The 12,516-nt window shown below is 50.4% G+C and overlaps 1 protein-coding gene across 7 annotated transcripts in view; it reads left to right on the forward strand.

Annotated features, from left to right (window-relative positions):
• Window positions 1–12,331: 12,331 nt before the first annotated feature.
• The window catches only part of PTPRF (protein tyrosine phosphatase receptor type F), an 86,341-nt gene continuing 86,156 nt past the window's right edge, over window positions 12,332–12,516 (forward strand). For 4 of the 7 annotated variants that reach the window (XM_044238025.1, XM_044238024.1, XM_044238027.1 and 1 more), the window contains exon 1: window positions 12,333–12,447. The gene's annotated coding sequence lies outside the window, so the exon portion shown is untranslated. Of the gene's footprint in view, window positions 12,448–12,516 lie in introns of all 7 variants that reach the window. The other 3 variants (XM_044238022.1, XM_044238026.1, XM_044238029.1) reach the window with 3 other exon arrangements.

Below are 12,516 nucleotides of genomic sequence, written 5' to 3' on the forward strand. Positions count from 1 at the left end.
AAATGTATGTTAAGAATCAGCCAAGCTGGGGCGCCTGGGTGGCTCAGTGGGTTAAGCCTCTGCATTCAGCTCAGGTCATGATCTCAGAGTCCTGGGATTGAGCCCTACATTAGGCTCTCTGCTCAGCGGGAAGTCTGTTTCTCTCTCTGCCTGCCACTCTGCCTGCTTGTGCTCACTCTCTCTCTGACAAATAAATAAATAAAATCCTAAAAAAAAAAAAAAAAAGAATCAGCCAAACCTGTGCCAAGTACTGTACTGTCTTTCATTCCCACAAGCAACAGGCAAAGGTTCCCATTTCTCCACATCCTCATTGACACTTGTTATTGCCTGTCTTTTTTATTATAGCCGTTCTAGGGGGTGAGTGGTGGGATCTCACTGCTGTTTTAATCTCCATTTCCCTAACAACTAATGGTGAGCATCTTTTCACGGGCTTATTGGCCGTCCATCTGTTTTCTTTGGCAAAATGTCTATTCAATGTCAACATCTTTCACCCATTTTTATTTTTTAAGATTTTTAAGATTTTATTATTTGTCTCGAGAAGGAGAGCAGGGGAGCAGCAGGCAGAGGGAGAAGCGGGCTCCCCTCTGAGCAGGGAGCCCCACACGGGACTTGATCCCAGGACTCTGGGATCATGACCTGAGCCAAAGGCAGAGGCTTAACCCACTGAGCTACCCAGGCATCCCTTGCCCATTTTTTAAATTTAGTTATTTGTCTTCTTATCATTGAACGGTCTGTTCTGGATACAAATCCTTTTTGGCAGACGTAAGATTTACAAATATTTTCTCTCCTAGCCTGAACCTGGTTTTCACTTGGTGTTTTTTGAATTGAAAAGTTTTTAATTTCTGTAAAGCCCAATGTATCATTTTTTTTTCTATTACTTATGCTTTTGGTGTCATGCCTGAGAACTCTCCTTAACCCAAGTTCACGAAGATTTATTTACTCCTGTGTTTCTTTTGAGACTCATAGTTTTAGCTCTATGGCCCATTTCGAGTTAATTTTTGAGTACGGCATGAGCTAAGAGTGTAAATTAATATTTTTGCATGTGAATATACAATTGTCCCAGAATCATTTGTTGTGAAGACTATCGTTTCCTATCAAATTGCTTTGGCACCTCCAGCAAAAATCAACTGACCATAATTATGAGGGTTTCTTTCGGGACTCCCAATTCTGTTCCATTTATTGGTATAACTATCTGTATGCCAGTATCACACTGTCTTGATTACTATTTTTGGTTTTTTTTCTCACTTTCTTCATACACTTACTCTTAATTTTATTTAACTGGAAGAATAGGTCATCCCCTTTCTCTTTCCCCAAATTGATATTAGCTCTTGGCAAGAATGTAATTGGGGCTTCCTAAAATCAAGCCATCAAAACCTCTCGTGTGAAAATCATTGAGAAGTCATTAAAGGGACTATGACCATATTCTTATTCATACAAATCCCAAAGGGGATCAAGAAAGGAGCAGACATTCTACCCTTGCCACAATAATCGGATTTACTGATTCCCAGAGAGAGAGAAGACATACTGCTAATTATGAGGCAGTTAAGGAATTATTTCCTTTCTCAATATGGCTTTAGAATGTGTTAGACCTAAGAAGTAACGTCTGTCTTTGAGCTACGGGTATGAATGCATTTGTTTAGCAAGTTCAACATTTAAGGAAACCCATATGGATATACCATATCAAGAAGAAAGCCCTCGAAGAAAAGAAACACACCTAGAAAGATGGGATGTAGGATGCCAGCTTCCCTCACATTACCGACCATCTTAATGAAGCAGCAGACGTGACTCTCCACTTATCTTGACTTGAGGAACTGAAGGGAGCTGGGGAGATAGATGTGCCCTGCCCCATACCAGTGAAGACCAAGGGGATTTTCTGTAAGTGGGTTACGAGGGGAAGTTAAGGCAGGATGAAGTCCAGAGAGAAGCTGTACAATGGAGGACAGGAGAGTAAAGTTAACATTTAATTATTGAGATACTAGGGGCACCTGGGTGGCTCAGTCAGTTAAGCCTCTGCCTTCCACTCAGGTCATGACCCCAGGGTCCTGGGATAGAGCTCCATGTGGAGGGAGGCGGGTGATCTGCTCCTCCCTCTCTTCCTCCTCTGCTCCCCCCAGCTTATTTTCTCTCTCTCTCAAATAAACAAATAAAACCTTCAAAAAAAAAAAAAAAAGTCTTGAGATACTTTTCTCTTTGGTCTCTAGGAAAGTCCTACTTATTGTCCGGGTATAATTTTCTCTTCCTGCATTATAATTACTCTTTGAAGCTGTCTTGCCCTTCACTAAAGTAAGACACAGATGAAAGCCCAGCCTCATGTGATGGTCTTGGGGAGAATTAAAAAGGTGCTGTGAGGAATGGAGCAGGGGTCCTGCTCTACCCTTACCTCATTGCTGGGGTTCGTGGGCAGGGAGCAAAGTTTTCTTAAGGTATCTACATCCCAAGCTCCAAGTGGTGACAAACATTATGAGATGTGATCCCCTTTAGAACTTAGAAGAACATTGAAAATGGCAGGCCAGCTCCCTGTTGAACAACTCAAGGGAGGTCTAAGACTAAGCCTTCCACTTCTCTGCTTATGTGAGATGAAACCCACCTTTGAAGGCGATATCGGGGAAAGGTGAACATCGATGCGGTTTTTTTTTTTTTTAAGATTTTATTTATTTATTTGACAGACAGAGATCACAAGTAGGCAGAGAGGCAGGCAGAGAGAGATTTGGGGAAGCAGGCTCCCTGCTGAGCAGAGAGCCCAATGTGGGGCTCAATCCCAGGACCTTGGGATCATGACCTGAGCCGAAGGCAGAGGCTCTAACCCACTGAGCCACCCAGGTGCCCCGTCGATGTGGTATTTTTAAATGCGTTCATTTATCCACAAAGATACAGAGTCCTACTGGGTACTAGGCATCTTATAGTGCATGTTCTTTTCTAAATCACCAAAATCCTTTGTGAAAGAAGATAAGGGAGAGAAAGAGGAAAAACACTCAATAAATCTTGGTTGAATGAATGAATTGCAGGAACCAGATGGCATGAGCCTTAAATGAGCAGGGATTTTTCCATGAGGCTGAAGGAATAATGATCTGGGAGTGGCTTTTGAGAGCGGGGAGGCTCTGCCCCTGCCTCGTCACTCTGTGGTCGTGGAGGATGGCAGCTGCCCTGGAGACAGCGGCTGGGTCCTCAGTTAGGCAGGAATTCGAGGACCTCTGAAGGGGCTGAGGGCTTCTGGAGGGCTACAGGGAAGGTTGAGGAGGGAGCAGTGGGAGGCTGGATCAGGGGAGAGGAAATGCAGAAGGTTGTTGGAGGGTGAAGTCATCTCTCATTCAGATCGTGGCTGAGGATTACCAGGCTATGCGGCCCAGTGGGATTAGCTTTTAAACAGTCCTCCAAACCGGTGCTATTAGAGGCCTTGATTATGCTAATTCTAATAATCATCAAATAGCTTCTATTTTCAAGAAGCTGTGATTTGAAGCTCTGGTGAACTCTTTATAAACACAGTTTCATGTCATTCTTACAATGCTGCAGAGTAAGTGGCGTCCCCTTTACATAAAGGGGAAACTGAGGCTCAGAGAGATAATTTGCCAAGACCACACAGCTCGTAAGTGTGGCTGAATTCAGGTCAGGGATGTATCCCTCCGGACGCAAGGCTTCCCCCAGCATCTGGTCTGTCCTGACGGGGGCCAGTCCAGCCTGTGGCACTGGTGGCATTGGCAGCATGTGGGGAGTCCCTGGAAACCTGGAGGTGGCCCTGATATGCAGCTCTGCATCTCCAAGCCCCCAGCCAGAAGCTCTCAATGCACCTTTGAATCCCATTCTCCACATTGCCTGAGATGCCCACAGACTCCGCCCACCTTCCTGCACAAACCTGGGGTCCCGGAGAGAGACGTACTCGTCATTCCTGGTGGAAGAGACAGGGCTCTGTAAGAATGTCTAACAAACAACCCTGATCTAGACCAAGGGTCAGGGAAGGCTGCCCCAAGGAAGTGACGCTTGAACCAAAAGGGAAGATGAGGTAAAAGTAAAACAGGTGGGTGTGGGGCAATCATCTAGAAAGACTGGGGGAGGGGGGAGAGGGTTGGGAATGAGGTGTTCATGTGTGTTTGAGGAATTGAAGGAAGCTGGCACAGCAGAAGGGAACCACGCAAGAGGGAGGGTGATGCTGGATAAGGTGGTCATAGGCCAGGGGAGGGCATTCGGCACAGGGTAAAGAGCGGGCTTTTTATCCCAGGAGCAATGAAACGCCACCAGAAGGTCTTAAAGGGGAGTGTCTTATCCTTAAAAAGGATAAGACAGGAGAAGGGCAGGACAGGTGCAGTGAGATCAGTTAGAAGCCCCTGTAGGAATCCAGATAAGCCGCAGTGGTGGCTGGGACCCGTGCAGTACTGGCAGAGATGAAGAAAAGAAGGTCAGAGAGATGTTTTAGAAGTAAAATTAGCAGGATTTGATGGTGGCTCCTAGGACACTGGCTTGCCTCTTAGGTGGACAGTGGTGCCATTCACTGAGACGGACAACGTTGGAGAGCGAGGTAGGTCTTGGACACGCTGGGGTTAGGTGCCTTTGAGACATCAAGGTGGAGATGCTGATGAGGCAGTTGGCCTGGCACCTGCTGGTCAGGAGCTTAGACAGGAGGTTCCCCGGGGCTGGAGACGCACAGGTGTGAATCATCAGCAGAGGCATGGTAATCGAAGCCATGGGCATGGATGAGATCTCTGGGGAGAGTCCACGGTGAGAGGGGGGAAAAGCCTGGGAATCGGCCTTGAGGAACAGGAGCATTTGGTGGAGGAGGGCAACCCCACAAAGAAGCCTGAGGAGGAGACCAAGAGACAAACCAGGAGAGTACAGTGTCCAGGGAGTCAAAGAAGGCAGTGTTTGAAGAATGTAGTAATCAAGAGATCTAGTAAGATGAATACCGGGGTGGGGGGGAGCATTCAGTTTGAGATATGGAGGTCATATCTCAAGCATCATGTTCTAGGAGAGCTGTAGGAAGTAAAAGCCAAATTTGACTATTAGAATGAACAAGAGCCCATAGTGGCCAGCAGTGAGGAAGGGAGCCAGGTGGAGGTTGCAGGGGGCAGGTGGAGAGAAAGAGGGGATAACAATGAGTGAGCAGCCTGGGGAATGGAGTATGGGCAGGTGCACCGGCCTGAGATAGGAGGAGGGGTGCTTTTTCTAACGCAGCTGGGGAGAGGGCAGATGTAGGGAGATGTGGGCTGTGCCGGTGGGAGACGGGGGCGTTCCAGTCTGGTGGCTTTAATCCTCTCTGTAAAGGAGCAGCAAGGTCACCTCTGCCATTGAGGAGGAAATGGGCTGGTGGGAGACTTTAAGAGAAAGGGGAAGGTTGGAAATAGCCATTGCAGGGATCAGGTGGAGACACATGTCGAGGGCCCATATGCCGTCAGGGGCTCTGATTTATGGGAACGTCAAGCTGACCTCTGGAGTCACTTGGCTGCTTGAGCACACAAGATGGGAGATAGGAGGGGCGCCTGGCTGGCTCAGTTGGTAGAACATGCGACTCCTGATCTCGGAGGTGAAAGTTTGAGTAGAGATTACTTAAAAATAAAATTTTAAGGGACCCCCTGGGTGGCTCAGTCAGTTGAGCTTCTGCCTTCAGCTCAGGTCATGATCCCAGGGTTCCTGGGATGGAACCCCCCCATCGAGTGGAGCTCTCTGCTCAGCGGGGAGCCTGCTTCTCCCTCTGCCTGCCACTCCGCCAGCTTGTGCTTACACTCTCTCTCACTCTGACAAATAAATAAAATATTTTAAAATAAGTAAATAAATAAAATCTTAAAGAAAAGGCAGATAGGAGGGCTCATTGGGGCTGGGGTTGTGCGAGACAGATATGATCAAAAGGCAGAGAGGCAAACGGTTTGGGGTATTGGCAAGTGTTGTCAAAATGCAGGGCGTTGGTGGGCACCTGGGTGGCTCAGTTGATTAAGCGACTGCCTTCAGCTCAGGTCATGATCCTGGAGTCCCAGGATCCAGTCCCATATTGGGCTCCCTGCTCAGCAGGGAGTCTGCTTTTCCCTCTGACCTTTTCCCCTCTCATGCTCTCTCTCTCTCTCATTTTCTCTCTCACATAAATAAAGAAAATCTTTAAAAAAAAAAAAAAAAAGTGGGGCGTTGGCATCTAAGTTGGCCCAGAAGAAAAGGGAAACAAGGAGAAAGCTGATATGTTAGGAGAACCCCCAGAGATGAACAGGGCGGGGTTCTGAGGAGAACCAATAGCTATCTTGAGGTCACATGGGCAAGGTGGGAGCAGTGAAGGTTGTGGTCAGAGATGGGGCCAGGGACCAGGAAGAATGGGTGGCCTGGGGCGCCTAGCTGGTTCAATCAGTGGAGCACGAGGCTCCTGATCTTGGGGTTGCAGGTTTGAACCCCACAATGGGTGTAGAGATTACTTTAAAAAAAAAAAAAAAACCTTCAAAAAAAGCATGGGTGGCCTAAATGGTCTGTGGAAGATGGACATTGAGATGACGTCAAGGAGCTGGCCTGTCTGCACTTGGACGGAAGTGACCCAGGCAGGTGGCAGGAAGCAGCAAAGGCCGCTGGGAAGTCCATTAAGCTGAAAACAGAGTTTGGCCATTGGGTTTTGCAAAATGGAGGTGAATGGTCATTATGTCAAGAGCAGTTGCCGTGGAGTGTTGGCACAAGAGCGAGGGTTTCACACCCAGGGAAGCTGACTGTGAGCATGAGATGGGAGAGTGGAGAGTCCATGGGCTCTTGGGTTTGCTGCGAAGGAGAGCCGAAAAATGCTCAATGTTTCCCACTCTGAGGGGAGTGTGCGGTCAAGGCAAGGAATTTCCCCTAGGATGGGAGAGATCTAAACATGCAGGCTGGTGGGAATGATACAGTAAAAAAGATGGGGGTGGGTGATGGGTGGTGGGGGAGGGGGAGAAGCAAAATCTGGGGGGAGGGGGAGCTGAAGCTTCCTACACCCAGGTGGGGATCAGCCCCTGCTGTGGTGGGAACCAGGAGGGAGTGGGGGGCGGGGGAACAGAGGGAGGACTGTGGATTTGGTAGTGGGGTGGGGGGGGATGATGGAGTCCTCTGGTGGCTTCTGTTTCCTCTGAGAGGCTTAAGGCCAAGTTATCCCTGCGAGTGTTCTGTTAAGAAATTAACCCCTGGCTCATTTTCCCCCCTTACAGTGACTCATCAGGAAGGAATGAGAGGCATTAACTGGGCTTTTGTGTTTGAGGCCTGAGGCCCCACACCTGAGAAGGTAAACACACTGCTTTGCAGTTCTGGATTCCCAGCTCTTTCTGGTGGGCTAAGAGGGAGAACACCAAGTATCTCAGGGAGTTCATTGGCCAAAATGGAAGAAGAGGGGGCCAGGGGTCAGGCATTTGCCATCCCCCTGGGATGTGGCCTCTAGGAAAGTAGCTGTGTAACACCAAAAATGCCAAGATCTCAAGGCTGCCACTTTGTGCGTCTAGGGGGAAAGGCCCCCTTGAAAGGGCCTGGAGGGAGGGAGAGGGGGGCCCCTTACCAAAGCCCATGCTGGACAAGGGAGGCCCTGCAGATGAGAGCACACAGTGGAGGCCCTACGGCAGGGACGGCTGATGGCTGCAACAGTGCAGTGGCCTGAAAAAGACTTCAGCCCTTCCTGGCAAAGCTGTGGAGCCCACGGGGCACCTGGGTGGCTCAGTCAGTTAAGCATCTGCCTTCAGCTCAGGTCATGATCGTGGGGTCCTGGGATCGAGTCCTGCATCAGGTTCCCTGCTCAATGGAGAACCTGTTTCTCCCTCTCCCTCTGCCTGCCACTCTGCCTACTTGTGCTCCCTATCCCTCTGTCAAATAAAAAAGCTGTGGAGCGCAGACTGACCATTTGGGGGTTAGGCAGCCCCTGGAGTTTTCACACAATTGGAGGGAGGTGGAGGAGTGTTGTGAGTGATATGGAATTCTTGCAGATCTGCTGGGTAGGGACTCAAGCTGAGGTTAATCTGATTTAGACGGACTAAGAGATGTATTTACAACATGAGTTTGAGGAGTGCGACCGGTGGGGCGTCCGGTGGGCCTGGGCCCTGGACAAAGGGTGAGCAGTGAATGGGAGCTGACATCTGGCTCTCCCCTCACCCTGCACCCTGGGGCTGAAACACAGCAGACACAGAACTACCACGTGGCACCGCTCGGCCTTCACAGATGAGCACAAGGACGTCCCTCCCCGCCAGGCCTGGGAGCAGGGAGGCAGGTCAGTCCCACACGGACCCAGTGCTCAGAGTCTGGCAATCTGGACAGAGTCTTGGCTCCTCTCCTTCCGTAGCTATCACGCACTCACAGGCCCAGACACCTGAGGTCCTTGCCTGTGTGGCCCTGGGGCCTGCGACTCCCGTTTCTCCACCTTGGCCTAGCGTCCAGTTGCATGCGAGGCCCCAGGCTGGCTGCACACGGCTATCCTTGTGCCCTGGCTCAGTCCACACTTGACCGCAGGAGGTACTGAAAGATGGGTGAGCAGGGGACCAGAGCCCAGAGGGCTGTTTCCAAGACCACTGTGTCCTTGTGGAGGCTGAAGAAGAGCCTGGTTAGCACAGCGGAGAGTGGGGTCTGCTGGCTTCCACCACAGGCCTGTAAAGGCCCTTGCCCGCCCCATAAAGGCCCTTGCCCAGCCCTCCTCCAAGTGGTGTATTCATAGACCAGGCTGGGCTGGGCGGGAGGGAACTCAACAGCCTGAACTTCAGACCTCGTGAGGTCCGGGCTAGCTGGCATGTGGGTCAGCAGACATCACAAGCCCCTCTTGAACCTATGCTGGGCCTACAGAGGGCCCAGGTAGGGACGAGCTCTGAGGCTTGGTCAGGGAGCTCTTCCCTCCCTAGTCATTATGTCTGATGGATCCCTGAGCACAGAAGAGGAAAATTGACCTTTCCACTCCTTTAACAAATACCTATGGAACCTACTGTGAGTTGGGCCCTCATGTTGGCCACAAGGATATGGCAGTGGACAACACAGTCTCATTCCTCCTGCCCTCAAGGAACCCACACTTTGTGGGGTGTTGGTACCTAGCACTTAGCTTTTAGGCAGGGGAAGCCCTCAACCCAACCGGGGATTAAGAATGGCCTTCTGGGGTGCCTGGGTGGTTCAGTGGGTTAAGCCTCTGCCTTTGGCTCAGGTCATGATCTCAGGGTCCTGGGATCGAGCCCCACATCAGGCTCTCTGATCAGTGGAGAGCCTGCTTCCCCCCACTCCCTCTGCCTGCCTCTCTGTCTACTTGTGATCTCTCTCCGTCAAATAAATAAATAATATCTTTAAAAAAAAAAAAGAATGGCTTCCTGGAGGAAGCAATGGGTATAAACAGGTTTCAAGTTACCCACTTAGAGGCACCTGGGTGGCTCAGTCGGTTAAGCATCTACCTTCGGCTGAGGTCATGATGCCTCAGCTGAGGTCGGCTGAGGTCCTGGGATGGAGGGTCCATCCCAGGACCCTGGGATCATGACCTCATGATTGCCCCAGCCTGGCAATTGGGCTCCTTGCTCAGCGGGGAATCTGCTTCTCCTGGCTGCTTCTGCCCCACAACCTCCCCCACCCCGCTTGTGCTCTCTCTCTCTCACTCTGTCATAAATAAATAAATAAATAAATAAATAAAATCCAAGGTACCCTTTAAGGAAGAGCAAATTTTTTTTTAAACATTTTATTTATTTATTTACTTGTCACAGAGAGAGAGAAAGCACAAGCAGGCAGAGGGAGAAGTAGGCTCCCAACCAAGCAGGGAGCCCTATATGGGACTCTATCCCTGAGCCAAAGGCAGATGCCCAACCGACCGAGCCACCCAGGCATCCCAGGAAGAGCAGATCTAAAGGGGGGTTCCTTAATGACTATGTGCAAGGGATTTTAAGACCAACTGGTTTTGTATGGACTGAAACCCCCAAATCAGAAACTCTCTCTCTCCACCCCCTCACCCCTTTCCTTGTCTTTCCTCCTACCTCCCACCCTTTATGTCCCTCACAGAGCCACGTGGTCTGTAGTCCCTTTTGATTTTTCAAGATATGCAGGATCGATGACTGATTGGATGGGGGTGCAGGAGAAAAAGAGTCTGTGTTTCTGGCCCTGTGACCGGATGAATGAGGATGCCATGGCCTGAGATGGGGACTCCTGATGGCCTGCAGATCTGGGGTAGGAGAGATAGTGAATTCAGTTTACCCAATGAATGTCTAGGAAGTGGTATGGAAAAGGTTCTTGGTTAGATGAGAACTGAAAAAGAAGAAAAGAAGAAGAACTGGGCCAGAAGAGAGGCCCAGACTGGAGACAGATTGGAAGCCAACAGCACACGGTTGACGGTGGCCAGGATGGTCCAGGGATAGGAGCGGAAGGGGAAAAGCCATGTCCTAGGATAGACCCTGGGAGGAGCAGGAGAAGGTAAAAGAGATTGAGAAAGGGTAGCCAGTGTGGAAAGTATAGGCCAATGAAGCCCAGGGGAAGTCAGCAAAGAGCAGGCATAATTGGCTAAAAAATATATGTTTTTAAATTTGGAAATCAAAACCAAGAAACTAAACGGGCTCCAAACTCAGAAAACCAGGAAAAATGTCTAAAGATACATAAAACTTACAATGCCTCCCCCGCAGTACACCAAAATTACCAATGGGTAAAAAACCACTGACTGGGAATACTCATTTTTGATCTATTTGTCATGAGGATCTAATTGCTTGCCCAGAACCACCGGAGCCAGTCCATCCCCTTCTCACACACCAGGGGGCGCACATGCACTGCTTCTGAATCCAAGTGCTGGGCAAAAGCAGGCAGTGAATTAGATGAGAACCAGAACTTGACCCCTCAGCCCAGATCCCTAACCACCACCTACCTCCAGCCCTACCCTGCACATTACCCCCTGGATCCAGAAGCCTCAACAATCCCAAGCTTTATTTATTTCTCACCTGACCTCCAAACTTACAAAGGTATTAGGGAGACCCATACCCGATCAGAGACCCTAAAGGGGTCTACTGACTGAGGGCAGTAGGGGCAGGTTCCCATCTTTCCCAGGAAGGAGGTTGTTCTGTGGCTGATTCTTAAATGGTGGTGATATGGACTGGGAGAGTGAGTCTGGAGCAGATGGGGAGGGGGTTGTTTTTGTGCCAATGGGTGTGGCTTTTGGTTTGGAGCTTACCAAGTACCCCTCTGAGTTGGGACTTGGAATAAATCTTCAGATAAATTGTAGGTTTAGCCCAGAAATGTATAAGGTCAGCTTTTGAGTTTGTTAGGAGAAGTCATAAACTCCGTACCAAGGGTGTTTTTTTGTGTGTGTGTGTTTTGAAATCAGGTTTGGGGGACCAGTGAAAGACTTGATTCAGATTCACCGTTGGAACTGCTGTAAGTACTAGGGTATCGGCCAGCCTCTGGTTGGGGTTGATATCAGGTCAGATAAGTACAGGGTGAGCACGGGGTGATTTGTGTGGAGTTTCCGCAAAGCCAGTCCCAGTAATCTCGCGTTCTAAGATTATTATTAAAGTTGGGGTAAGTTAGGGTCTTAAATTGCCCCAAGGATTTGTGCGGTTTAAGGTCAGTATCTGTGGTAAGGTCCTTTTCTGATGACCCAATTCAGTTGTGGAATCAGGAATCCCAAGGCAGAAAGTATTGGTGTTTGACCTGGGATTCAGAGTTTTATGTAGGTATGTAAATTTTGTGTAAGTCTTGGGGTTCAGAAGAGACTACTGGGGTTTTATGTAAGTCTTGGGTGCAGAAGAGAGTACTGGGGTCCATAGCAAGGTAGCTGTTGTACTTTAAGGTCCATGTAGGAATCGGGATCAGCATTAGTGCTGGGGTGCATTTAAAGACCAGAGTTGGTGCTGGTGTCACAATCAAGTTTAGGAGGGTAGAGATGATAAAGGGGTTTAAGACTCAGAACTGGTATTTGGGGTCAATATGGGGTGCAAATTAAAATGACTACTTGTGCCACTGCGGGGGCAGATTTAGGAGTTTGGACTCCATATTGTGTTTGGAGATCCGTCTGGGCTCACTATCAGGTGCAAATTTGTAGACGGAGGAAATGTGGTCCTAGAGTAGTTATGAGGTTCGTATTATGAGTGGGAACCACTAATAGGATCTGGACTTCTTGTGGGGGTTTAGATCTGTCCATGCTCGTTACTGGGGTTCTGGTCCAATATTGGAGCTCCAGTCGGTTTAGACTCAGGGCTGGGTTGTGGCCTCGCTGGGCCTACGCGGCTCCCCCGCTCGGCGAGTGAGAGTGCACGAGGGGAGGGGCGGTGCCGGGGACGCGCACGGCAGGGGCAGGGGCGCGGGCGCGGGCGCGGGCGCGAGCGGGGGCGCGCGGCTGGAGCTGGCGCGGGAGCGACGGGAGCGGTGGCGGCGGCGGCAGAGGCGGCGGCTCCGGCTCCGGCTCCGGCTCGGGCTCCGGCTTGGGTGGCGGTGGCGGGAGTGGGACCCGGCGGCGGCGGCGGCGGCGGCAGAAGAGCAGCGGGAGCAGCGGCCCCAGCGGCTTGGGGGGGGACATGCGGACCGACGGCCCCTGGATAGGCGGTGAGTGACCCCCGGGGCCCCCTCCAGTCCCCTCCGCGTCGGTTCCTTCCCGGCTCTGGCCGCCCCCTC

This window comes from Neovison vison, chromosome 2, assembly GCF_020171115.1.
Source record: "Neovison vison isolate M4711 chromosome 2, ASM_NN_V1, whole genome shotgun sequence".
NCBI classification, from domain to species: Eukaryota; Metazoa; Chordata; class Mammalia; order Carnivora; family Mustelidae; genus Neogale; species Neogale vison.